We start from the raw sequence: 17,645 nt of genomic DNA on the forward strand, positions 1-17,645 counted from the left end.
AAAAAGTGTGAAAATGCTCACAGCACCTGGTATTCCCAGGCGGTCTCCCATCCAAGTACTAACAAGGCCCAACCCCGCTTGGCTTCCGAGATCAAACGAGATCGGGCTGGTCCAGGGTGGTATGGCCGTGAGCGAAATGTTCCAGGTCAAAACTCGTATAAATGGCTTTTTTTGCATCAAACACTGTCTTTTCGTGAAGAGTACCTTCACGCCACTTGCTCGGTCAAAATTGGGATATCTCAATGAAAAACTTCTTTTTTTTTTTTTTTTTTTTTTTGACAGGTGAAAAAGTGTGAAAATGCTCACAGCACCTGGTATTCCCAGGCGGTGTTCCATCCAAGTACTAACAAGGCCCAACCCCGCTTGGCTTCCGAGATCAAACGAGATCGGGCTGGTCCAGGGTGGTATGGCCGTGAGCGAAATGTTCCAGGTCAAAACGGCCTTTTTTATATCAAACACTGTCTTTTCGTGAAGAGTACCTTCACGCCACTTGCTCGGTCAAAATTGGGATATCTCAATGAAAAACTTCTTTTTTTTTTTTTGACGGGTGAAAAAGTGTGAAAATGCTCACAGCACCTGGTATTCCCAGGCGGTCTCCCATCCAAGTACTAACAAGGCCCAACCCCGCTTGGCTTCCGAGATCAAACGAGATCGGGCTGGTCCAGGGTGGTATGGCCGTGAGCGAAATGTTCCAGGTCAAAACTCGTATAAATGGCTTTTTTTGCATCAAACACTGTCTTTTCGTGAAGAGTACCTTCACGCCACTTGCTCGGTCAAAATTGGGATATCTCAATGAAAAACTTCTTTTTTTTTTTTTTTTTTTTTTTTGACAGGTGAAAAAGTGTGAAAATGCTCACAGCACCTGGTATTCCCAGGCGGTGTTCCATCCAAGTACTAACAAGGCCCAACCCCGCTTGGCTTCCGAGATCAAACGAGATCGGGCTGGTCCAGGGTGGTATGGCCGTGAGCGAAATGTTCCAGGTCAAAACGGCCTTTTTTATATCAAACACTGTCTTTTCGTGAAGAGTACCTTCACGCCACTTGCTCGGTCAAAATTGGGATATCTCAATGAAAAACTTCTTTTTTTTTTTTTGACGGGTGAAAAAGTGTGAAAATGCTCACAGCACCTGGTATTCCCAGGCGGTCTCCCATCCAAGTACTAACAAGGCCCAACCCCGCTTGGCTTCCGAGATCAAACGAGATCGGGCTGGTCCAGGGTGGTATGGCCGTGAGCGAAATGTTCCAGGTCAAAACGGCCTTTTTTATATCAAACACTGTCTTTTCGTGAAGAGTACCTTCACGCCACTTGCTCGGTCAAAATTGGGATATCTCAATGAAAAACTTCTTCTTTTTTTTTTTGACGGGTGAAAAAGTGTGAAAATGCTCACAGCACCTGGTATTCCCAGGCGGTGTTCCATCCAAGTACTAACAAGGCCCAACCCCGCTTGGCTTCCGAGATCAAACGAGATCGGGCTGGTCCAGGGTGGTATGGCCGTGAGCGAAATGTTCCAGGTCAAAACTCGTATAAATGGCTTTTTTTGCATCAAACACTGTCTTTTCGTGAAGAGTACCTTCACGCCACTTGCTCGGTCAAAATTGGGATATCTCAATGAAAAACTTCTTTTTTTTTTTTTGACGGGTGAAAAAGTGTGAAAATGCTCACAGCACCTGGTATTCCCAGGCGGTGTTCCATCCAAGTACTAACAAGGCCCAATCCCGCTTGGCTTCCGAGATCAAACGAGATCGGGCTGGTCCAGGGTGGTATGGCCGTGAGCGAAATGTTCCAGGTCAAAACGGCCTTTTTTATATCAAACACTGTCTTTTCGTGAAGAGTACCTTCACGCCACTTGCTCGGTCAAAATTGGGATATCTCAATGAAAAACTTCTTTTTTTTTTTTTGACGGGTGAAAAAGTGTGAAAATGCTCACAGCACCTGGTATTCCCAGGCGGTCTCCCATCCAAGTACTAACAAGGCCCAACCCCGCTTGGCTTCCGAGATCAAACGAGATCGGGCTGGTCCAGGGTGGTATGGCCGTGAGCGAAATGTTCCAGGTCAAAACTCGTATAAATGGCTTTTTTTGCATCAAACACTGTCTTTTCGTGAAGAGTACCTTCACGCCACTTGCTCGGTCAAAATTGGGATATCTCAATGAAAAACTTCTTTTTTTTTTTTTTTTTTTTTTTTGACAGGTGAAAAAGTGTGAAAATGCTCACAGCACCTGGTATTCCCAGGCGGTGTTCCATCCAAGTACTAACAAGGCCCAACCCCGCTTGGCTTCCGAGATCAAACGAGATCGGGCTGGTCCAGGGTGGTATGGCCGTGAGCGAAATGTTCCAGGTCAAAACGGCCTTTTTTATATCAAACACTGTCTTTTCGTGAAGAGTACCTTCACGCCACTTGCTCGGTCAAAATTGGGATATCTCAATGAAAAACTTCTTTTTTTTTTTTTGACGGGTGAAAAAGTGTGAAAATGCTCACAGCACCTGGTATTCCCAGGCGGTCTCCCATCCAAGTACTAACAAGGCCCAACCCCGCTTGGCTTCCGAGATCAAACGAGATCGGGCTGGTCCAGGGTGGTATGGCCGTGAGCGAAATGTTCCAGGTCAAAACGGCCTTTTTTATATCAAACACTGTCTTTTCGTGAAGAGTACCTTCACGCCACTTGCTCGGTCAAAATTGGGATATCTCAATGAAAAACTTCTTCTTTTTTTTTTTGACGGGTGAAAAAGTGTGAAAATGCTCACAGCACCTGGTATTCCCAGGCGGTCTCCCATCCAAGTACTAACAAGGCCCAACCCCGCTTGGCTTCCGAGATCAAACGAGATCGGGCTGGTCCAGGGTGGTATGGCCGTGAGCGAAATGTTCCAGGTCAAAACGGCCTTTTTTATATCAAACACTGTCTTTTCGTGAAGAGTACCTTCACGCCACTTGCTCGGTCAAAATTGGGATATCTCAATGAAAAACTTCTTCTTTTTTTTTTTGACGGGTGAAAAAGTGTGAAAATGCTCACAGCACCTGGTATTCCCAGGCGGTGTTCCATCCAAGTACTAACAAGGCCCAACCCCGCTTGGCTTCCGAGATCAAACGAGATCGGGCTGGTCCAGGGTGGTATGGCCGTGAGCGAAATGTTCCAGGTCAAAACTCGTATAAATGGCTTTTTTTGCATCAAACACTGTCTTTTCGTGAAGAGTACCTTCACGCCACTTGCTCGGTCAAAATTGGGATATCTCAATGAAAAACTTCTTTTTTTTTTTTTGACGGGTGAAAAGGTGTGAAAATGCTCACAGCACCTGGTATTCCCAGGCGGTCTCCCATCCAAGTACTAACAAGGCCCAACCCCGCTTGGCTTCCGAGATCAAACGAGATCGGGCTGGTCCAGGGTGGTATGGCCGTGAGCGAAATGTTCCAGGTCAAAACGGCCTTTTTTATATCAAACACTGTCTTTTCGTGAAGAGTACATTCACGCCACTTGCTCGGTCAAAATTGGGATATCTCAATGAAAAACTTCTTTTTTTTTTTTTGACGGGTGAAAAAGTGTGAAAATGCTCACAGCACCTGGTATTCCCAGGCGGTCTCCCATCCAAGTACTAACAAGGCCCAACCCCGCTTGGCTTCCGAGATCAAACGAGATCGGGCTGGTCCAGGGTGGTATGGCCGTGAGCGAAATGTTCCAGGTCAAAACGGCCTTTTTTATATCAAACACTGTCTTTTCGTGAAGAGTACCTTCACGCCACTTGCTCGGTCAAAATTGGGATATCTCAATGAAAAACTTCTTTTTTTTTTTTTTTTTTTTTTTTTGACAGGTGAAAAAGTGTGAAAATGCTCACAGCACCTGGTATTCCCAGGCGGTCTCCCATCCAAGTACTAACCAGGCCCAACCCTGCTTGGCTTCCGAGATCAGACGAGATCGGGCTGGTCCAGGGTGGTATGGCCGTGAGCGAAATGTTCCAGGTCAAAACGGCCTTTTTTATATCAAACACTGTCTTTTCGTGAAGAGTACCTTCACGCCACTTGCTCGGTCAAAATTGGGATATCTCAATGAAAAACTTCTTTTTTTTTTTTTGACGGGTGAAAAAGTGTGAAAATGCTCACAGCACCTGGTATTCCCAGGCGGTCTCCCATCCAAGTACTAACAAGGCCCAACCCCGCTTGGCTTCCGAGATCAAACGAGATCGGGCTGGTCCAGGGTGGTATGGCCGTGAGCGAAATGTTCCAGGTCAAAACTCGTATAAATGGCTTTTTTTGCATCAAACACTGTCTTTTCGTGAAGAGTACCTTCACGCCACTTGCTCGGTCAAAATTGGGATATCTCAATGAAAAACTTCTTTTTTTTTTTTTGACGGGTGAAAAAGTGTGAAAATGCTCACAGCACCTGGTATTCCCAGGCGGTCTCCCATCCAAGTACTAACAAGGCCCAACCCCGCTTGGCTTCCGAGATCAAACGAGATCGGGCTGGTCCAGGGTGGTATGGCCGTGAGCGAAATGTTCCAGGTCAAAACGGCCTTTTTTATATCAAACACTGTCTTTTCGTGAAGAGTACCTTCACGCCACTTGCTCGGTCAAAATTGGGATATCTCAATGAAAAACTTCTTTTTTTTTTTTTTTTTTTTTTTTGACAGGTGAAAAAGTGTGAAAATGCTCACAGCACCTGGTATTCCCAGGCGGTCTCCCATCCAAGTACTAACCAGGCCCAACCCTGCTTGGCTTCCGAGATCAGACGAGATCGGGCTGGTCCAGGGTGGTATGGCCGTGAGCGAAATGTTCCAGGTCAAAACGGCCTTTTTTATATCAAACACTGTCTTTTCGTGAAGAGTACCTTCACGCCACTTGCTCGGTCAAAATTGGGATATCTCAATGAAAAACTTCTTTTTTTTTTTTTGACGGGTGAAAAAGTGTGAAAATGCTCACAGCACCTGGTATTCCCAGGCGGTCTCCCATCCAAGTACTAACAAGGCCCAACCCCGCTTGGCTTCCGAGATCAAACGAGATCGGGCTGGTCCAGGGTGGTATGGCCGTGAGCGAAATGTTCCAGGTCAAAACGGCCTTTTTTATATCAAACACTGTCTTTTCGTGAAGAGTACCTTCACGCCACTTGCTCGGTCAAAATTGGGATATCTCAATGAAAAACTTCTTCTTTTTTTTTTTGACGGGTGAAAAAGTGTGAAAATGCTCACAGCACCTGGTATTCCCAGGCGGTGTTCCATCCAAGTACTAACAAGGCCCAACCCCGCTTGGCTTCCGAGATCAAACGAGATCGGGCTGGTCCAGGGTGGTATGGCCGTGAGCGAAATGTTCCAGGTCAAAACTCGTATAAATGGCTTTTTTTGCATCAAACACTGTCTTTTCGTGAAGAGTACCTTCACGCCACTTGCTCGGTCAAAATTGGGATATCTCAATGAAAAACTTCTTTTTTTTTTTTTGACGGGTGAAAAGGTGTGAAAATGCTCACAGCACCTGGTATTCCCAGGCGGTCTCCCATCCAAGTACTAACAAGGCCCAACCCCGCTTGGCTTCCGAGATCAAACGAGATCGGGCTGGTCCAGGGTGGTATGGCCGTGAGCGAAATGTTCCAGGTCAAAACGGCCTTTTTTATATCAAACACTGTCTTTTCGTGAAGAGTACATTCACGCCACTTGCTCGGTCAAAATTGGGATATCTCAATGAAAAACTTCTTTTTTTTTTTTTGACGGGTGAAAAAGTGTGAAAATGCTCACAGCACCTGGTATTCCCAGGCGGTCTCCCATCCAAGTACTAACAAGGCCCAACCCCGCTTGGCTTCCGAGATCAAACGAGATCGGGCTGGTCCAGGGTGGTATGGCCGTGAGCGAAATGTTCCAGGTCAAAACGGCCTTTTTTATATCAAACACTGTCTTTTCGTGAAGAGTACCTTCACGCCACTTGCTCGGTCAAAATTGGGATATCTCAATGAAAAACTTCTTTTTTTTTTTTTGACGGGTGAAAAAGTGTGAAAATGCTCACAGCACCTGGTATTCCCAGGCGGTCTCCCATCCAAGTACTAACAAGGCCCAACCCCGCTTGGCTTCCGAGATCAAACGAGATCGGGCTGGTCCAGGGTGGTATGGCCGTGAGCGAAATGTTCCAGGTCAAAACTCGTATAAATGGCTTTTTTTGCATCAAACACTGTCTTTTCGTGAAGAGTACCTTCACGCCACTTGCTCGGTCAAAATTGGGATATCTCAATGAAAAACTTCTTTTTTTTTTTTTGACGGGTGAAAAAGTGTGAAAATGCTCACAGCACCTGGTATTCCCAGGCGGTCTCCCATCCAAGTACTAACAAGGCCCAACCCCGCTTGGCTTCCGAGATCAAACGAGATCGGGCTGGTCCAGGGTGGTATGGCCGTGAGCGAAATGTTCCAGGTCAAAACGGCCTTTTTTATATCAAACACTGTCTTTTCGTGAAGAGTACCTTCACGCCACTTGCTCGGTCAAAATTGGGATATCTCAATGAAAAACTTCTTTTTTTTTTTTTTTTTTTTTTTTTGACAGGTGAAAAAGTGTGAAAATGCTCACAGCACCTGGTATTCCCAGGCGGTCTCCCATCCAAGTACTAACCAGGCCCAACCCTGCTTGGCTTCCGAGATCAGACGAGATCGGGCTGGTCCAGGGTGGTATGGCCGTGAGCGAAATGTTCCAGGTCAAAACGGCCTTTTTTATATCAAACACTGTCTTTTCGTGAAGAGTACCTTCACGCCACTTGCTCGGTCAAAATTGGGATATCTCAATGAAAAACTTCTTTTTTTTTTTTTTTTTTTTTTTTGACAGGTGAAAAAGTGTGAAAATGCTCACAGCACCTGGTATTCCCAGGCGGTGTTCCATCCAAGTACTAACAAGGCCCAACCCCGCTTGGCTTCCGAGATCAAACGAGATCGGGCTGGTCCAGGGTGGTATGGCCGTGAGCGAAATGTTCCAGGTCAAAACGGCCTTTTTTATATCAAACACTGTCTTTTCGTGAAGAGTACCTTCACGCCACTTGCTCGGTCAAAATTGGGATATCTCAATGAAAAACTTCTTTTTTTTTTTTTGACGGGTGAAAAAGTGTGAAAATGCTCACAGCACCTGGTATTCCCAGGCGGTCTCCCATCCAAGTACTAACAAGGCCCAACCCCGCTTGGCTTCCGAGATCAAACGAGATCGGGCTGGTCCAGGGTGGTATGGCCGTGAGCGAAATGTTCCAGGTCAAAACGGCCTTTTTTATATCAAACACTGTCTTTTCGTGAAGAGTACCTTCACGCCACTTGCTCGGTCAAAATTGGGATATCTCAATGAAAAACTTCTTTTTTTTTTTTTTTTTTTTTTTTTGACAGGTGAAAAAGTGTGAAAATGCTCACAGCACCTGGTATTCCCAGGCGGTCTCCCATCCAAGTACTAACCAGGCCCAACCCTGCTTGGCTTCCGAGATCAGACGAGATCGGGCTGGTCCAGGGTGGTATGGCCGTGAGCGAAATGTTCCAGGTCAAAACGGCCTTTTTTATATCAAACACTGTCTTTTCGTGAAGAGTACCTTCACGCCACTTGCTCGGTCAAAATTGGGATATCTCAATGAAAAACTTCTTTTTTTTTTTTTTTTTTTTTTTTGACAGGTGAAAAAGTGTGAAAATGCTCACAGCACCTGGTATTCCCAGGCGGTGTTCCATCCAAGTACTAACAAGGCCCAACCCCGCTTGGCTTCCGAGATCAAACGAGATCGGGCTGGTCCAGGGTGGTATGGCCGTGAGCGAAATGTTCCAGGTCAAAACGGCCTTTTTTATATCAAACACTGTCTTTTCGTGAAGAGTACCTTCACGCCACTTGCTCGGTCAAAATTGGGATATCTCAATGAAAAACTTCTTTTTTTTTTTTTGACGGGTGAAAAAGTGTGAAAATGCTCACAGCACCTGGTATTCCCAGGCGGTCTCCCATCCAAGTACTAACAAGGCCCAACCCCGCTTGGCTTCCGAGATCAAACGAGATCGGGCTGGTCCAGGGTGGTATGGCCGTGAGCGAAATGTTCCAGGTCAAAACGGCCTTTTTTATATCAAACACTGTCTTTTCGTGAAGAGTACCTTCACGCCACTTACTCGGTCAAAATTGGGATATCTCAATGAAAAACTTCTTTTTTTTTTTTTTTTTTTTTTTTTGACAGGTGAAAAAGTGTGAAAATGCTCACAGCACCTGGTATTCCCAGGCGGTCTCCCATCCAAGTACTAACCAGGCCCAACCCTGCTTGGCTTCCGAGATCAGACGAGATCGGGCTGGTCCAGGGTGGTATGGCCGTGAGCGAAATGTTCCAGGTCAAAACGGCCTTTTTTATATCAAACACTGTCTTTTCGTGAAGAGTACCTTCACGCCACTTGCTCGGTCAAAATTGGGATATCTCAATGAAAAACTTCTTTTTTTTTTTTTGACGGGTGAAAAAGTGTGAAAATGCTCACAGCACCTGGTATTCCCAGGCGGTCTCCCATCCAAGTACTAACAAGGCCCAACCCCGCTTGGCTTCCGAGATCAAACGAGATCGGGCTGGTCCAGGGTGGTATGGCCGTGAGCGAAATGTTCCAGGTCAAAACGGCCTTTTTTATATCAAACACTGTCTTTTCGTGAAGAGTACCTTCACGCCACTTGCTCGGTCAAAATTGGGATATCTCAATGAAAAACTTCTTTTTTTTTTTTTTTTTTTTTTGACAGGTGAAAAAGTGTGAAAATGCTCACAGCACCTGGTATTCCCAGGCGGTCTCCCATCCAAGTACTAACCAGGCCCAACCCTGCTTGGCTTCCGAGATCAGACGAGATCGGGCTGGTCCAGGGTGGTATGGCCGTGAGCGAAATGTTCCAGGTCAAAACGGCCTTTTTTATATCAAACACTGTCTTTTCGTGAAGAGTACCTTCACGCCACTTGCTCGGTCAAAATTGGGATATCTCAATGAAAAACTTCTTTTTTTTTTTTTGACGGGTGAAAAAGTGTGAAAATGCTCACAGCACCTGGTATTCCCAGGCGGTCTCCCATCCAAGTACTAACAAGGCCCAACCCCGCTTGGCTTCCGAGATCAAACGAGATCGGGCTGGTCCAGGGTGGTATGGCCGTGAGCGAAATGTTCCAGGTCAAAACGGCCTTTTTTATATCAAACACTGTCTTTTCGTGAAGAGTACCTTCACGCCACTTGCTCGGTCAAAATTGGGATATCTCAATGAAAAACTTCTTTTTTTTTTTTTTTTTTTTTTGACAGGTGAAAAAGTGTGAAAATGCTCACAGCACCTGGTATTCCCAGGCGGTCTCCCATCCAAGTACTAACCAGGCCCAACCCTGCTTGGCTTCCGAGATCAGACGAGATCGGGCTGGTCCAGGGTGGTATGGCCGTGAGCGAAATGTTCCAGGTCAAAACGGCCTTTTTTATATCAAACACTGTCTTTTCGTGAAGAGTACCTTCACGCCACTTGCTCGGTCAAAATTGGGATATCTCAATGAAAAACTTCTTTTTTTTTTTTTGACGGGTGAAAAAGTGTGAAAATGCTCACAGCACCTGGTATTCCCAGGCGGTCTCCCATCCAAGTACTAACAAGGCCCAACCCCGCTTGGCTTCCGAGATCAAACGAGATCGGGCTGGTCCAGGGTGGTATGGCCGTGAGCGAAATGTTCCAGGTCAAAACGGCCTTTTTTATATCAAACACTGTCTTTTCGTGAAGAGTACCTTCACGCCACTTGCTCGGTCAAAATTGGGATATCTCAATGAAAAACTTCTTTTTTTTTTTTTTTTTTTTTTGACAGGTGAAAAAGTGTGAAAATGCTCACAGCACCTGGTATTCCCAGGCGGTCTCCCATCCAAGTACTAACCAGGCCCAACCCTGCTTGGCTTCCGAGATCAGACGAGATCGGGCTGGTCCAGGGTGGTATGGCCGTGAGCGAAATGTTCCAGGTCAAAACGGCCTTTTTTATATCAAACACTGTCTTTTCGTGAAGAGTACCTTCACGCCACTTGCTCGGTCAAAATTGGGATATCTCAATGAAAAACTTCTTTTTTTTTTTTTGACGGGTGAAAAAGTGTGAAAATGCTCACAGCACCTGGTATTCCCAGGCGGTCTCCCATCCAAGTACTAACAAGGCCCAACCCCGCTTGGCTTCCGAGATCAAACGAGATCGGGCTGGTCCAGGGTGGTATGGCCGTGAGCGAAATGTTCCAGGTCAAAACGGCCTTTTTTATATCAAACACTGTCTTTTCGTGAAGAGTACCTTCACGCCACTTGCTCGGTCAAAATTGGGATATCTCAATGAAAAACTTCTTTTTTTTTTTTTTTTTTTTTTGACAGGTGAAAAAGTGTGAAAATGCTCACAGCACCTGGTATTCCCAGGCGGTCTCCCATCCAAGTACTAACCAGGCCCAACCCTGCTTGGCTTCCGAGATCAGACGAGATCGGGCTGGTCCAGGGTGGTATGGCCGTGAGCGAAATGTTCCAGGTCAAAACGGCCTTTTTTATATCAAACACTGTCTTTTCGTGAAGAGTACCTTCACGCCACTTGCTCGGTCAAAATTGGGATATCTCAATGAAAAACTTCTTTTTTTTTTTTTGACGGGTGAAAAAGTGTGAAAATGCTCACAGCACCTGGTATTCCCAGGCGGTCTCCCATCCAAGTACTAACAAGGCCCAACCCCGCTTGGCTTCCGAGATCAAACGAGATCGGGCTGGTCCAGGGTGGTATGGCCGTGGCGAAATGTTCCAGGTCAAAACGGCCTTTTTTATATCAAACACTGTCTTTTCGTGAAGAGTACCTTCACGCCACTTGCTCGGTCAAAATTGGGATATCTCAATGAAAAACTTCTTTTTTTTTTTTTTTTTTTTTTTTGACAGGTGAAAAAGTGTGAAAATGCTCACAGCACCTGGTATTCCCAGGCGGTCTCCCATCCAAGTACTAACCAGGCCCAACCCTGCTTGGCTTCCGAGATCAGACGAGATCGGGCTGGTCCAGGGTGGTATGGCCGTGAGCGAAATGTTCCAGGTCAAAACGGCCTTTTTTATATCAAACACTGTCTTTTCGTGAAGAGTACCTTCACGCCACTTGCTCGGTCAAAATTGGGATATCTCAATGAAAAACTTCTTTTTTTTTTTTTGACGGGTGAAAAAGTGTGAAAATGCTCACAGCACCTGGTATTCCCAGGCGGTCTCCCATCCAAGTACTAACAAGGCCCAACCCCGCTTGGCTTCCGAGATCAAACGAGATCGGGCTGGTCCAGGGTGGTATGGCCGTGAGCGAAATGTTCCAGGTCAAAACGGCCTTTTTTATATCAAACACTGTCTTTTCGTGAAGAGTACCTTCACGCCACTTGCTCGGTCAAAATTGGGATATCTCAATGAAAAACTTCTTTTTTTTTTTTTTTTTTTTTTGACAGGTGAAAAAGTGTGAAAATGCTCACAGCACCTGGTATTCCCAGGCGGTCTCCCATCCAAGTACTAACCAGGCCCAACCCTGCTTGGCTTCCGAGATCAGACGAGATCGGGCTGGTCCAGGGTGGTATGGCCGTGAGCGAAATGTTCCAGGTCAAAACGGCCTTTTTTATATCAAACACTGTCTTTTCGTGAAGAGTACCTTCACGCCACTTGCTCGGTCAAAATTGGGATATCTCAATGAAAAACTTCTTTTTTTTTTTTTGACGGGTGAAAAAGTGTGAAAATGCTCACAGCACCTGGTATTCCCAGGCGGTCTCCCATCCAAGTACTAACAAGGCCCAACCCCGCTTGGCTTCCGAGATCAAACGAGATCGGGCTGGTCCAGGGTGGTATGGCCGTGAGCGAAATGTTCCAGGTCAAAACGGCCTTTTTTATATCAAACACTGTCTTTTCGTGAAGAGTACCTTCACGCCACTTGCTCGGTCAAAATTGGGATATCTCAATGAAAAACTTCTTTTTTTTTTTTTTTTTTTTTTTTTGACAGGTGAAAAAGTGTGAAAATGCTCACAGCACCTGGTATTCCCAGGCGGTCTCCCATCCAAGTACTAACCAGGCCCAACCCTGCTTGGCTTCCGAGATCAGACGAGATCGGGCTGGTCCAGGGTGGTATGGCCGTGAGCGAAATGTTCCAGGTCAAAACGGCCTTTTTTATATCAAACACTGTCTTTTCGTGAAGAGTACCTTCACGCCACTTGCTCGGTCAAAATTGGGATATCTCAATGAAAAACTTCTTTTTTTTTTTTTGACGGGTGAAAAAGTGTGAAAATGCTCACAGCACCTGGTATTCCCAGGCGGTCTCCCATCCAAGTACTAACAAGGCCCAACCCCGCTTGGCTTCCGAGATCAAACGAGATCGGGCTGGTCCAGGGTGGTATGGCCGTGAGCGAAATGTTCCAGGTCAAAACTCGTATAAATGGCTTTTTTTGCATCAAACACTGTCTTTTCGTGAAGAGTACCTTCACGCCACTTGCTCGGTCAAAATTGGGATATCTCAATGAAAAACTTCTTTTTTTTTTTTTTTTTTTTTTTGACAGGTGAAAAAGTGTGAAAATGCTCACAGCACCTGGTATTCCCAGGCGGTGTTCCATCCAAGTACTAACAAGGCCCAACCCCGCTTGGCTTCCGAGATCAAACGAGATCGGGCTGGTCCAGGGTGGTATGGCCGTGAGCGAAATGTTCCAGGTCAAAACGGCCTTTTTTATATCAAACACTGTCTTTTCGTGAAGAGTACCTTCACGCCACTTGCTCGGTCAAAATTGGGATATCTCAATGAAAAACTTCTTTTTTTTTTTTTGACGGGTGAAAAAGTGTGAAAATGCTCACAGCACCTGGTATTCCCAGGCGGTCTCCCATCCAAGTACTAACAAGGCCCAACCCCGCTTGGCTTCCGAGATCAAACGAGATCGGGCTGGTCCAGGGTGGTATGGCCGTGAGCGAAATGTTCCAGGTCAAAACGGCCTTTTTTATATCAAACACTGTCTTTTCGTGAAGAGTACCTTCACGCCACTTGCTCGGTCAAAATTGGGATATCTCAATGAAAAACTTCTTTTTTTTTTTTTTTTTTTTTTTTTGACAGGTGAAAAAGTGTGAAAATGCTCACAGCACCTGGTATTCCCAGGCGGTCTCCCATCCAAGTACTAACCAGGCCCAACCCTGCTTGGCTTCCGAGATCAGACGAGATCGGGCTGGTCCAGGGTGGTATGGCCGTGAGCGAAATGTTCCAGGTCAAAACGGCCTTTTTTATATCAAACACTGTCTTTTCGTGAAGAGTACCTTCACGCCACTTGCTCGGTCAAAATTGGGATATCTCAATGAAAAACTTCTTTTTTTTTTTTTGACGGGTGAAAAAGTGTGAAAATGCTCACAGCACCTGGTATTCCCAGGCGGTGTTCCATCCAAGTACTAACAAGGCCCAACCCCGCTTGGCTTCCGAGATCAAACGAGATCGGGCTGGTCCAGGGTGGTATGGCCGTGAGCGAAATGTTCCAGGTCAAAACTCGTATAAATGGCTTTTTTTGCATCAAACACTGTCTTTTCGTGAAGAGTACCTTCACGCCACTTGCTCGGTCAAAATTGGGATATCTCAATGAAAAACTTCTTTTTTTTTTTTTGACGGGTGAAAAAGTGTGAAAATGCTCACAGCACCTGGTATTCCCAGGCGGTCTCCCATCCAAGTACTAACAAGGCCCAACCCCGCTTGGCTTCCGAGATCAAACGAGATCGGGCTGGTCCAGGGTGGTATGGCCGTGAGCGAAATGTTCCAGGTCAAAACGGCCTTTTTTATATCAAACACTGTCTTTTCGTGAAGAGTACCTTCACGCCACTTGCTCGGTCAAAATTGGGATATCTCAATGAAAAACTTCTTTTTTTTTTTTTGACGGGTGAAAAAGTGTGAAAATGCTCACAGCACCTGGTATTCCCAGGCGGTCTCCCATCCAAGTACTAACAAGGCCCAACCCCGCTTGGCTTCCGAGATCAAACGAGATCGGGCTGGTCCAGGGTGGTATGGCCGTGAGCGAAATGTTCCAGGTCAAAACGGCCTTTTTTATATCAAACACTGTCTTTTCGTGAAGAGTACCTTCACGCCACTTGCTCGGTCAAAATTGGGATATCTCAATGAAAAACTTCTTTTTTTTTTTTTTTTTTTTTTTTTGACAGGTGAAAAAGTGTTAAAATGCTCACAGCACCTGGTATTCCCAGGCGGTCTCCCATCCAAGTACTAACCAGGCCCAACCCTGCTTGGCTTCCGAGATCAGACGAGATCGGGCTGGTCCAGGGTGGTATGGCCGTGAGCGAAATGTTCCAGGTCAAAACGGCCTTTTTTATATCAAACACTGTCTTTTCGTGAAGAGTACCTTCACGCCACTTGCTCGGTCAAAATTGGGATATCTCAATGAAAAACTTCTTTTTTTTTTTTTGACGGGTGAAAAAGTGTGAAAATGCTCACAGCACCTGGTATTCCCAGGCGGTGTTCCATCCAAGTACTAACAAGGCCCAACCCCGCTTGGCTTCCGAGATCAAACGAGATCGGGCTGGTCCAGGGTGGTATGGCCGTGAGCGAAATGTTCCAGGTCAAAACTCGTATAAATGGCTTTTTTTGCATCAAACACTGTCTTTTCGTGAAGAGTACCTTCACGCCACTTGCTCGGTCAAAATTGGGATATCTCAATGAAAAACTTCTTTTTTTTTTTTTTTTTTTTTTTTGACAGGTGAAAAAGTGTGAAAATGCTCACAGCACCTGGTATTCCCAGGCGGTCTCCCATCCAAGTACTAACCAGGCCCAACCCTGCTTGGCTTCCGAGATCAGACGAGATCGGGCTGGTCCAGGGTGGTATGGCCGTGAGCGAAATGTTCCAGGTCAAAACGGCCTTTTTTATATCAAACACTGTCTTTTCGTGAAGAGTACCTTCACGCCACTTGCTCGGTCAAAATTGGGATATCTCAATGAAAAACTTCTTCTTTTTTTTTTGACGGGTGAAAAAGTGTGAAAATGCTCACAGCACCTGGTATTCCCAGGCGGTCTCCCATCCAAGTACTAACAAGGCCCAACCCCGCTTGGCTTCCGAGATCAAACGAGATCGGGCTGGTCCAGGGTGGTATGGCCGTGAGCGAAATGTTCCAGGTCAAAACGGCCTTTTTTATATCAAACACTGTCTTTTCGTGAAGAGTACCTTCACGCCACTTGCTCGGTCAAAATTGGGATATCTCAATGAAAAACTTCTTTTTTTTTTTTTGACGGGTGAAAAAGTGTGAAAATGCTCACAGCACCTGGTATTCCCAGGCGGTCTCCCATCCAAGTACTAACAAGGCCCAACCCCGCTTGGCTTCCGAGATCAAACGAGATCGGGCTGGTCCAGGGTGGTATGGCCGTGAGCGAAATGTTCCAGGTCAAAACGGCCTTTTTTATATCAAACACTGTCTTTTCGTGAAGAGTACCTTCACGCCACTTGCTCGGTCAAAATTGGGATATCTCAATGAAAAATTTCTTTTTTTTTTTTTTTTTTTTTTTTTGACAGGTGAAAAAGTGTGAAAATGCTCACAGCACCTGGTATTCCCAGGCGGTCTCCCATCCAAGTACTAACCAGGCCCAACCCTGCTTGGCTTCCGAGATCAGACGAGATCGGGCTGGTCCAGGGTGGTATGGCCGTGAGCGAAATGTTCCAGGTCAAAACGGCCTTTTTTATATCAAACACTGTCTTTTCGTGAAGAGTACCTTCACGCCACTTGCTCGGTCAAAATTGGGATATCTCAATGAAAAACTTCTTTTTTTTTTTTTGACGGGTGAAAAAGTGTGAAAATGCTCACAGCACCTGGTATTCCCAGGCGGTGTTCCATCCAAGTACTAACAAGGCCCAACCCCGCTTGGCTTCCGAGATCAAACGAGATCGGGCTGGTCCAGGGTGGTATGGCCGTGAGCGAAATGTTCCAGGTCAAAACGGCCTTTTTTATATCAAACACTGTCTTTTCGTGAAGAGTACCTTCACGCCACTTGCTCGGTCAAAATTGGGATATCTCAATGAAAAACTTCTTTTTTTTTTTTTTTTTTTTTTGACAGGTGAAAAAGTGTGAAAATGCTCACAGCACCTGGTATTCCCAGGCGGTCTCCCATCCAAGTACTAACCAGGCCCAACCCTGCTTGGCTTCCGAGATCAGACGAGATCGGGCTGGTCCAGGGTGGTATGGCCGTGAGCGAAATGTTCCAGGACAAAACGGCCTTTTTTATATCAAACACTGTCTTTTCGTGAAGAGTACCTTCACGCCACTTGCTCGGTCAAAATTGGGATATCTCAATGAAAAACTTCTTTTTTTTTTTTTGACGGGTGAAAAAGTGTGAAAATGCTAACAGCACCTGGTATTCCCAGGCGGTCTCCCATCCAAGTACTAACAAGGCCCAACCCCGCTTGGCTTCCGAGATCAAACGAGATCGGGCTGGTCCAGGGTGGTATGGCCGTGAGCGAAATGTTCCAGGTCAAAACGGCCTTTTTTATATCAAACACTGTCTTTTCGTGAAGAGTACCTTCACGCCACTTGCTCGGTCAAAATTGGGATATCTCAATGAAAAACTTCTTTTTTTTTTTTTTTTTTTTTTTTTGACAGGTGAAAAAGTGTTAAAATGCTCACAGCACCTGGTATTCCCAGGCGGTCTCCCATCCAAGTACTAACCAGGCCCAACCCTGCTTGGCTTCCGAGATCAGACGAGATCGGGCTGGTCCAGGGTGGTATGGCCGTGAGCGAAATGTTCCAGGTCAAAACGGCCTTTTTTATATCAAACACTGTCTTTTCGTGAAGAGTACCTTCACGCCACTTGCTCGGTCAAAATTGGGATATCTCAATGAAAAACTTCTTTTTTTTTTTTTGACGGGTGAAAAAGTGTGAAAATGCTCACAGCACCTGGTATTCCCAGGCGGTGTTCCATCCAAGTACTAACAAGGCCCAACCCCGCTTGGCTTCCGAGATCAAACGAGATCGGGCTGGTCCAGGGTGGTATGGCCGTGAGCGAAATGTTCCAGGTCAAAACTCGTATAAATGGCTTTTTTTGCATCAAACACTGTCTTTTCGTGAAGAGTACCTTCACGCCACTTGCTCGGTCAAAATTGGGATATCTCAATGAAAAACTTCTTTTTTTTTTTTTTTTTTTTTTTTGACAGGTGAAAAAGTGTGAAAATGCTCACAGCACCTGGTATTCCCAGGCGGTCTCCCATCCAAGTACTAACCAGGCCCAACCCTGCTTGGCTTCCGAGATCAGACGAGATCGGGCTGGTCCAGGGTGGTATGGCCGTGAGCGAAATGTTCCAGGTCAAAACGGCCTTTTTTATATCAAACACTGTCTTTTCGTGAAGAGTACCTTCACGCCACTTGCTCGGTCAAAATTGGGATATCTCAATGAAAAACTTCTTTTTTTTTTTTTGACGGGTGAAAAAGTGTGAAAATGCTCACAGCACCTGGTATTCCCAGGCGGTGTTCCATCCAAGTACTAACAAGGCCCAACCCCGCTTGGCTTCCGAGATCAAACGAGATCGGGCTGGTCCAGGGTGGTATGGCCGTGAGCGAAATGTTCCAGGTCAAAACTCGTATAAATGGCTTTTTTTGCATCAAACACTGTCTTTTCGTGAAGAGTACCTTCACGCCACTTGCTCGGTCAAAATTGGGATATCTCAATGAAAAACTTCTTTTTTTTTTTTTTTTTTTTTTTTGACAGGTGAAAAAG

General features: G+C 45.8%; 48 non-coding genes and 17 pseudogenes across 48 annotated transcripts; all 65 read right to left on the reverse strand.

Moving 5' to 3' along the window:
- Nucleotides 1-14: 14 nt before the first annotated feature.
- Nucleotides 15-133, reverse strand: LOC140345090 (5S ribosomal RNA). The gene has a single exon (XR_011923752.1). It is a non-coding gene; the product is annotated as a 5S ribosomal RNA (ribosomal RNA).
- Nucleotides 134-299: 166 nt separating this feature from the next.
- LOC140345491 (5S ribosomal RNA) lies at nt 300-418 on the reverse strand (annotated as a pseudogene).
- Nucleotides 419-564: 146 nt separating this feature from the next.
- On the reverse strand, nt 565-683 carry LOC140345092 (5S ribosomal RNA). The gene has a single exon (XR_011923754.1). It is a non-coding gene; the product is annotated as a 5S ribosomal RNA (ribosomal RNA).
- Nucleotides 684-850: 167 nt separating this feature from the next.
- Nucleotides 851-969, reverse strand: LOC140345492 (5S ribosomal RNA; annotated as a pseudogene).
- Nucleotides 970-1,115: 146 nt separating this feature from the next.
- LOC140345093 (5S ribosomal RNA) lies at nt 1,116-1,234 on the reverse strand. Its single transcript, XR_011923755.1, has one exon. It is a non-coding gene; the product is annotated as a 5S ribosomal RNA (ribosomal RNA).
- A 147-nt stretch (nt 1,235-1,381) lies between these two features.
- On the reverse strand, nt 1,382-1,500 carry LOC140345493 (5S ribosomal RNA; annotated as a pseudogene).
- Nucleotides 1,501-1,656: 156 nt separating this feature from the next.
- On the reverse strand, nt 1,657-1,775 carry LOC140345592 (5S ribosomal RNA; annotated as a pseudogene).
- A 146-nt stretch (nt 1,776-1,921) lies between these two features.
- LOC140345094 (5S ribosomal RNA) lies at nt 1,922-2,040 on the reverse strand. The gene has a single exon (XR_011923756.1). It is a non-coding gene; the product is annotated as a 5S ribosomal RNA (ribosomal RNA).
- A 167-nt stretch (nt 2,041-2,207) lies between these two features.
- LOC140345495 (5S ribosomal RNA) lies at nt 2,208-2,326 on the reverse strand (annotated as a pseudogene).
- Nucleotides 2,327-2,472: 146 nt separating this feature from the next.
- Nucleotides 2,473-2,591, reverse strand: LOC140345095 (5S ribosomal RNA). The gene has a single exon (XR_011923757.1). It is a non-coding gene; the product is annotated as a 5S ribosomal RNA (ribosomal RNA).
- A 147-nt stretch (nt 2,592-2,738) lies between these two features.
- On the reverse strand, nt 2,739-2,857 carry LOC140345096 (5S ribosomal RNA). The gene has a single exon (XR_011923758.1). It is a non-coding gene; the product is annotated as a 5S ribosomal RNA (ribosomal RNA).
- A 147-nt stretch (nt 2,858-3,004) lies between these two features.
- On the reverse strand, nt 3,005-3,123 carry LOC140345497 (5S ribosomal RNA; annotated as a pseudogene).
- A 156-nt stretch (nt 3,124-3,279) lies between these two features.
- Nucleotides 3,280-3,398, reverse strand: LOC140345097 (5S ribosomal RNA). The gene has a single exon (XR_011923759.1). It is a non-coding gene; the product is annotated as a 5S ribosomal RNA (ribosomal RNA).
- A 146-nt stretch (nt 3,399-3,544) lies between these two features.
- LOC140345098 (5S ribosomal RNA) lies at nt 3,545-3,663 on the reverse strand. The gene has a single exon (XR_011923760.1). It is a non-coding gene; the product is annotated as a 5S ribosomal RNA (ribosomal RNA).
- A 158-nt stretch (nt 3,664-3,821) lies between these two features.
- LOC140345992 (5S ribosomal RNA) lies at nt 3,822-3,940 on the reverse strand. Its single transcript, XR_011924252.1, has one exon. It is a non-coding gene; the product is annotated as a 5S ribosomal RNA (ribosomal RNA).
- Nucleotides 3,941-4,086: 146 nt separating this feature from the next.
- LOC140345099 (5S ribosomal RNA) lies at nt 4,087-4,205 on the reverse strand. Its single transcript, XR_011923761.1, has one exon. It is a non-coding gene; the product is annotated as a 5S ribosomal RNA (ribosomal RNA).
- A 156-nt stretch (nt 4,206-4,361) lies between these two features.
- LOC140345100 (5S ribosomal RNA) lies at nt 4,362-4,480 on the reverse strand. Its single transcript, XR_011923762.1, has one exon. It is a non-coding gene; the product is annotated as a 5S ribosomal RNA (ribosomal RNA).
- A 157-nt stretch (nt 4,481-4,637) lies between these two features.
- Nucleotides 4,638-4,756, reverse strand: LOC140345993 (5S ribosomal RNA). The gene has a single exon (XR_011924253.1). It is a non-coding gene; the product is annotated as a 5S ribosomal RNA (ribosomal RNA).
- A 146-nt stretch (nt 4,757-4,902) lies between these two features.
- On the reverse strand, nt 4,903-5,021 carry LOC140345101 (5S ribosomal RNA). Its single transcript, XR_011923763.1, has one exon. It is a non-coding gene; the product is annotated as a 5S ribosomal RNA (ribosomal RNA).
- Nucleotides 5,022-5,168: 147 nt separating this feature from the next.
- On the reverse strand, nt 5,169-5,287 carry LOC140345498 (5S ribosomal RNA; annotated as a pseudogene).
- A 156-nt stretch (nt 5,288-5,443) lies between these two features.
- Nucleotides 5,444-5,562, reverse strand: LOC140345104 (5S ribosomal RNA). The gene has a single exon (XR_011923765.1). It is a non-coding gene; the product is annotated as a 5S ribosomal RNA (ribosomal RNA).
- Nucleotides 5,563-5,708: 146 nt separating this feature from the next.
- Nucleotides 5,709-5,827, reverse strand: LOC140345105 (5S ribosomal RNA). Its single transcript, XR_011923766.1, has one exon. It is a non-coding gene; the product is annotated as a 5S ribosomal RNA (ribosomal RNA).
- Nucleotides 5,828-5,973: 146 nt separating this feature from the next.
- On the reverse strand, nt 5,974-6,092 carry LOC140345106 (5S ribosomal RNA). The gene has a single exon (XR_011923767.1). It is a non-coding gene; the product is annotated as a 5S ribosomal RNA (ribosomal RNA).
- Nucleotides 6,093-6,248: 156 nt separating this feature from the next.
- On the reverse strand, nt 6,249-6,367 carry LOC140345107 (5S ribosomal RNA). Its single transcript, XR_011923768.1, has one exon. It is a non-coding gene; the product is annotated as a 5S ribosomal RNA (ribosomal RNA).
- Nucleotides 6,368-6,525: 158 nt separating this feature from the next.
- LOC140345994 (5S ribosomal RNA) lies at nt 6,526-6,644 on the reverse strand. Its single transcript, XR_011924254.1, has one exon. It is a non-coding gene; the product is annotated as a 5S ribosomal RNA (ribosomal RNA).
- A 157-nt stretch (nt 6,645-6,801) lies between these two features.
- Nucleotides 6,802-6,920, reverse strand: LOC140345499 (5S ribosomal RNA; annotated as a pseudogene).
- Nucleotides 6,921-7,066: 146 nt separating this feature from the next.
- LOC140345108 (5S ribosomal RNA) lies at nt 7,067-7,185 on the reverse strand. Its single transcript, XR_011923770.1, has one exon. It is a non-coding gene; the product is annotated as a 5S ribosomal RNA (ribosomal RNA).
- Nucleotides 7,186-7,343: 158 nt separating this feature from the next.
- Nucleotides 7,344-7,462, reverse strand: LOC140345995 (5S ribosomal RNA). The gene has a single exon (XR_011924255.1). It is a non-coding gene; the product is annotated as a 5S ribosomal RNA (ribosomal RNA).
- A 157-nt stretch (nt 7,463-7,619) lies between these two features.
- LOC140345500 (5S ribosomal RNA) lies at nt 7,620-7,738 on the reverse strand (annotated as a pseudogene).
- A 146-nt stretch (nt 7,739-7,884) lies between these two features.
- LOC140345109 (5S ribosomal RNA) lies at nt 7,885-8,003 on the reverse strand. Its single transcript, XR_011923771.1, has one exon. It is a non-coding gene; the product is annotated as a 5S ribosomal RNA (ribosomal RNA).
- Nucleotides 8,004-8,161: 158 nt separating this feature from the next.
- Nucleotides 8,162-8,280, reverse strand: LOC140345996 (5S ribosomal RNA). Its single transcript, XR_011924256.1, has one exon. It is a non-coding gene; the product is annotated as a 5S ribosomal RNA (ribosomal RNA).
- Nucleotides 8,281-8,426: 146 nt separating this feature from the next.
- Nucleotides 8,427-8,545, reverse strand: LOC140345110 (5S ribosomal RNA). Its single transcript, XR_011923772.1, has one exon. It is a non-coding gene; the product is annotated as a 5S ribosomal RNA (ribosomal RNA).
- Nucleotides 8,546-8,700: 155 nt separating this feature from the next.
- Nucleotides 8,701-8,819, reverse strand: LOC140345997 (5S ribosomal RNA). The gene has a single exon (XR_011924257.1). It is a non-coding gene; the product is annotated as a 5S ribosomal RNA (ribosomal RNA).
- Nucleotides 8,820-8,965: 146 nt separating this feature from the next.
- LOC140345111 (5S ribosomal RNA) lies at nt 8,966-9,084 on the reverse strand. The gene has a single exon (XR_011923773.1). It is a non-coding gene; the product is annotated as a 5S ribosomal RNA (ribosomal RNA).
- A 155-nt stretch (nt 9,085-9,239) lies between these two features.
- Nucleotides 9,240-9,358, reverse strand: LOC140345998 (5S ribosomal RNA). Its single transcript, XR_011924258.1, has one exon. It is a non-coding gene; the product is annotated as a 5S ribosomal RNA (ribosomal RNA).
- Nucleotides 9,359-9,504: 146 nt separating this feature from the next.
- LOC140345112 (5S ribosomal RNA) lies at nt 9,505-9,623 on the reverse strand. The gene has a single exon (XR_011923774.1). It is a non-coding gene; the product is annotated as a 5S ribosomal RNA (ribosomal RNA).
- A 155-nt stretch (nt 9,624-9,778) lies between these two features.
- Nucleotides 9,779-9,897, reverse strand: LOC140346000 (5S ribosomal RNA). Its single transcript, XR_011924260.1, has one exon. It is a non-coding gene; the product is annotated as a 5S ribosomal RNA (ribosomal RNA).
- Nucleotides 9,898-10,043: 146 nt separating this feature from the next.
- On the reverse strand, nt 10,044-10,162 carry LOC140345114 (5S ribosomal RNA). Its single transcript, XR_011923775.1, has one exon. It is a non-coding gene; the product is annotated as a 5S ribosomal RNA (ribosomal RNA).
- Nucleotides 10,163-10,317: 155 nt separating this feature from the next.
- On the reverse strand, nt 10,318-10,436 carry LOC140346001 (5S ribosomal RNA). Its single transcript, XR_011924261.1, has one exon. It is a non-coding gene; the product is annotated as a 5S ribosomal RNA (ribosomal RNA).
- Nucleotides 10,437-10,582: 146 nt separating this feature from the next.
- LOC140345594 (5S ribosomal RNA) lies at nt 10,583-10,700 on the reverse strand (annotated as a pseudogene).
- Nucleotides 10,701-10,857: 157 nt separating this feature from the next.
- Nucleotides 10,858-10,976, reverse strand: LOC140346002 (5S ribosomal RNA). The gene has a single exon (XR_011924262.1). It is a non-coding gene; the product is annotated as a 5S ribosomal RNA (ribosomal RNA).
- Nucleotides 10,977-11,122: 146 nt separating this feature from the next.
- Nucleotides 11,123-11,241, reverse strand: LOC140345116 (5S ribosomal RNA). The gene has a single exon (XR_011923777.1). It is a non-coding gene; the product is annotated as a 5S ribosomal RNA (ribosomal RNA).
- A 155-nt stretch (nt 11,242-11,396) lies between these two features.
- Nucleotides 11,397-11,515, reverse strand: LOC140346003 (5S ribosomal RNA). The gene has a single exon (XR_011924263.1). It is a non-coding gene; the product is annotated as a 5S ribosomal RNA (ribosomal RNA).
- A 146-nt stretch (nt 11,516-11,661) lies between these two features.
- LOC140345117 (5S ribosomal RNA) lies at nt 11,662-11,780 on the reverse strand. The gene has a single exon (XR_011923778.1). It is a non-coding gene; the product is annotated as a 5S ribosomal RNA (ribosomal RNA).
- Nucleotides 11,781-11,938: 158 nt separating this feature from the next.
- On the reverse strand, nt 11,939-12,057 carry LOC140346004 (5S ribosomal RNA). Its single transcript, XR_011924264.1, has one exon. It is a non-coding gene; the product is annotated as a 5S ribosomal RNA (ribosomal RNA).
- Nucleotides 12,058-12,203: 146 nt separating this feature from the next.
- LOC140345118 (5S ribosomal RNA) lies at nt 12,204-12,322 on the reverse strand. Its single transcript, XR_011923779.1, has one exon. It is a non-coding gene; the product is annotated as a 5S ribosomal RNA (ribosomal RNA).
- Nucleotides 12,323-12,488: 166 nt separating this feature from the next.
- Nucleotides 12,489-12,607, reverse strand: LOC140345501 (5S ribosomal RNA; annotated as a pseudogene).
- Nucleotides 12,608-12,753: 146 nt separating this feature from the next.
- LOC140345119 (5S ribosomal RNA) lies at nt 12,754-12,872 on the reverse strand. The gene has a single exon (XR_011923780.1). It is a non-coding gene; the product is annotated as a 5S ribosomal RNA (ribosomal RNA).
- A 158-nt stretch (nt 12,873-13,030) lies between these two features.
- LOC140346005 (5S ribosomal RNA) lies at nt 13,031-13,149 on the reverse strand. Its single transcript, XR_011924265.1, has one exon. It is a non-coding gene; the product is annotated as a 5S ribosomal RNA (ribosomal RNA).
- A 146-nt stretch (nt 13,150-13,295) lies between these two features.
- LOC140345502 (5S ribosomal RNA) lies at nt 13,296-13,414 on the reverse strand (annotated as a pseudogene).
- Nucleotides 13,415-13,570: 156 nt separating this feature from the next.
- On the reverse strand, nt 13,571-13,689 carry LOC140345120 (5S ribosomal RNA). The gene has a single exon (XR_011923781.1). It is a non-coding gene; the product is annotated as a 5S ribosomal RNA (ribosomal RNA).
- A 146-nt stretch (nt 13,690-13,835) lies between these two features.
- Nucleotides 13,836-13,954, reverse strand: LOC140345121 (5S ribosomal RNA). Its single transcript, XR_011923782.1, has one exon. It is a non-coding gene; the product is annotated as a 5S ribosomal RNA (ribosomal RNA).
- Nucleotides 13,955-14,112: 158 nt separating this feature from the next.
- LOC140346006 (5S ribosomal RNA) lies at nt 14,113-14,231 on the reverse strand. The gene has a single exon (XR_011924266.1). It is a non-coding gene; the product is annotated as a 5S ribosomal RNA (ribosomal RNA).
- Nucleotides 14,232-14,377: 146 nt separating this feature from the next.
- Nucleotides 14,378-14,496, reverse strand: LOC140345503 (5S ribosomal RNA; annotated as a pseudogene).
- A 167-nt stretch (nt 14,497-14,663) lies between these two features.
- On the reverse strand, nt 14,664-14,782 carry LOC140346008 (5S ribosomal RNA). Its single transcript, XR_011924267.1, has one exon. It is a non-coding gene; the product is annotated as a 5S ribosomal RNA (ribosomal RNA).
- Nucleotides 14,783-14,928: 146 nt separating this feature from the next.
- On the reverse strand, nt 14,929-15,047 carry LOC140345122 (5S ribosomal RNA). Its single transcript, XR_011923783.1, has one exon. It is a non-coding gene; the product is annotated as a 5S ribosomal RNA (ribosomal RNA).
- Nucleotides 15,048-15,193: 146 nt separating this feature from the next.
- On the reverse strand, nt 15,194-15,312 carry LOC140345123 (5S ribosomal RNA). Its single transcript, XR_011923784.1, has one exon. It is a non-coding gene; the product is annotated as a 5S ribosomal RNA (ribosomal RNA).
- A 158-nt stretch (nt 15,313-15,470) lies between these two features.
- LOC140346009 (5S ribosomal RNA) lies at nt 15,471-15,589 on the reverse strand. Its single transcript, XR_011924268.1, has one exon. It is a non-coding gene; the product is annotated as a 5S ribosomal RNA (ribosomal RNA).
- Nucleotides 15,590-15,735: 146 nt separating this feature from the next.
- Nucleotides 15,736-15,854, reverse strand: LOC140345504 (5S ribosomal RNA; annotated as a pseudogene).
- A 155-nt stretch (nt 15,855-16,009) lies between these two features.
- On the reverse strand, nt 16,010-16,128 carry LOC140346010 (5S ribosomal RNA). Its single transcript, XR_011924269.1, has one exon. It is a non-coding gene; the product is annotated as a 5S ribosomal RNA (ribosomal RNA).
- A 146-nt stretch (nt 16,129-16,274) lies between these two features.
- LOC140345202 (5S ribosomal RNA) lies at nt 16,275-16,393 on the reverse strand (annotated as a pseudogene).
- A 158-nt stretch (nt 16,394-16,551) lies between these two features.
- On the reverse strand, nt 16,552-16,670 carry LOC140346012 (5S ribosomal RNA). Its single transcript, XR_011924271.1, has one exon. It is a non-coding gene; the product is annotated as a 5S ribosomal RNA (ribosomal RNA).
- A 146-nt stretch (nt 16,671-16,816) lies between these two features.
- Nucleotides 16,817-16,935, reverse strand: LOC140345505 (5S ribosomal RNA; annotated as a pseudogene).
- Nucleotides 16,936-17,102: 167 nt separating this feature from the next.
- On the reverse strand, nt 17,103-17,221 carry LOC140346013 (5S ribosomal RNA). The gene has a single exon (XR_011924272.1). It is a non-coding gene; the product is annotated as a 5S ribosomal RNA (ribosomal RNA).
- Nucleotides 17,222-17,367: 146 nt separating this feature from the next.
- On the reverse strand, nt 17,368-17,486 carry LOC140345506 (5S ribosomal RNA; annotated as a pseudogene).
- Between the last annotated feature and the right edge of the window lie 159 nt (nt 17,487-17,645).

Source organism: Eucyclogobius newberryi, unplaced genomic scaffold (assembly GCF_026437365.1).
Source record: "Eucyclogobius newberryi isolate DKJ021-1_F unplaced genomic scaffold, fEucNew1.0.hap1 SCAF_56, whole genome shotgun sequence".
NCBI lineage: Eukaryota > Metazoa > Chordata > Actinopteri > Gobiiformes > Gobiidae > Eucyclogobius > Eucyclogobius newberryi.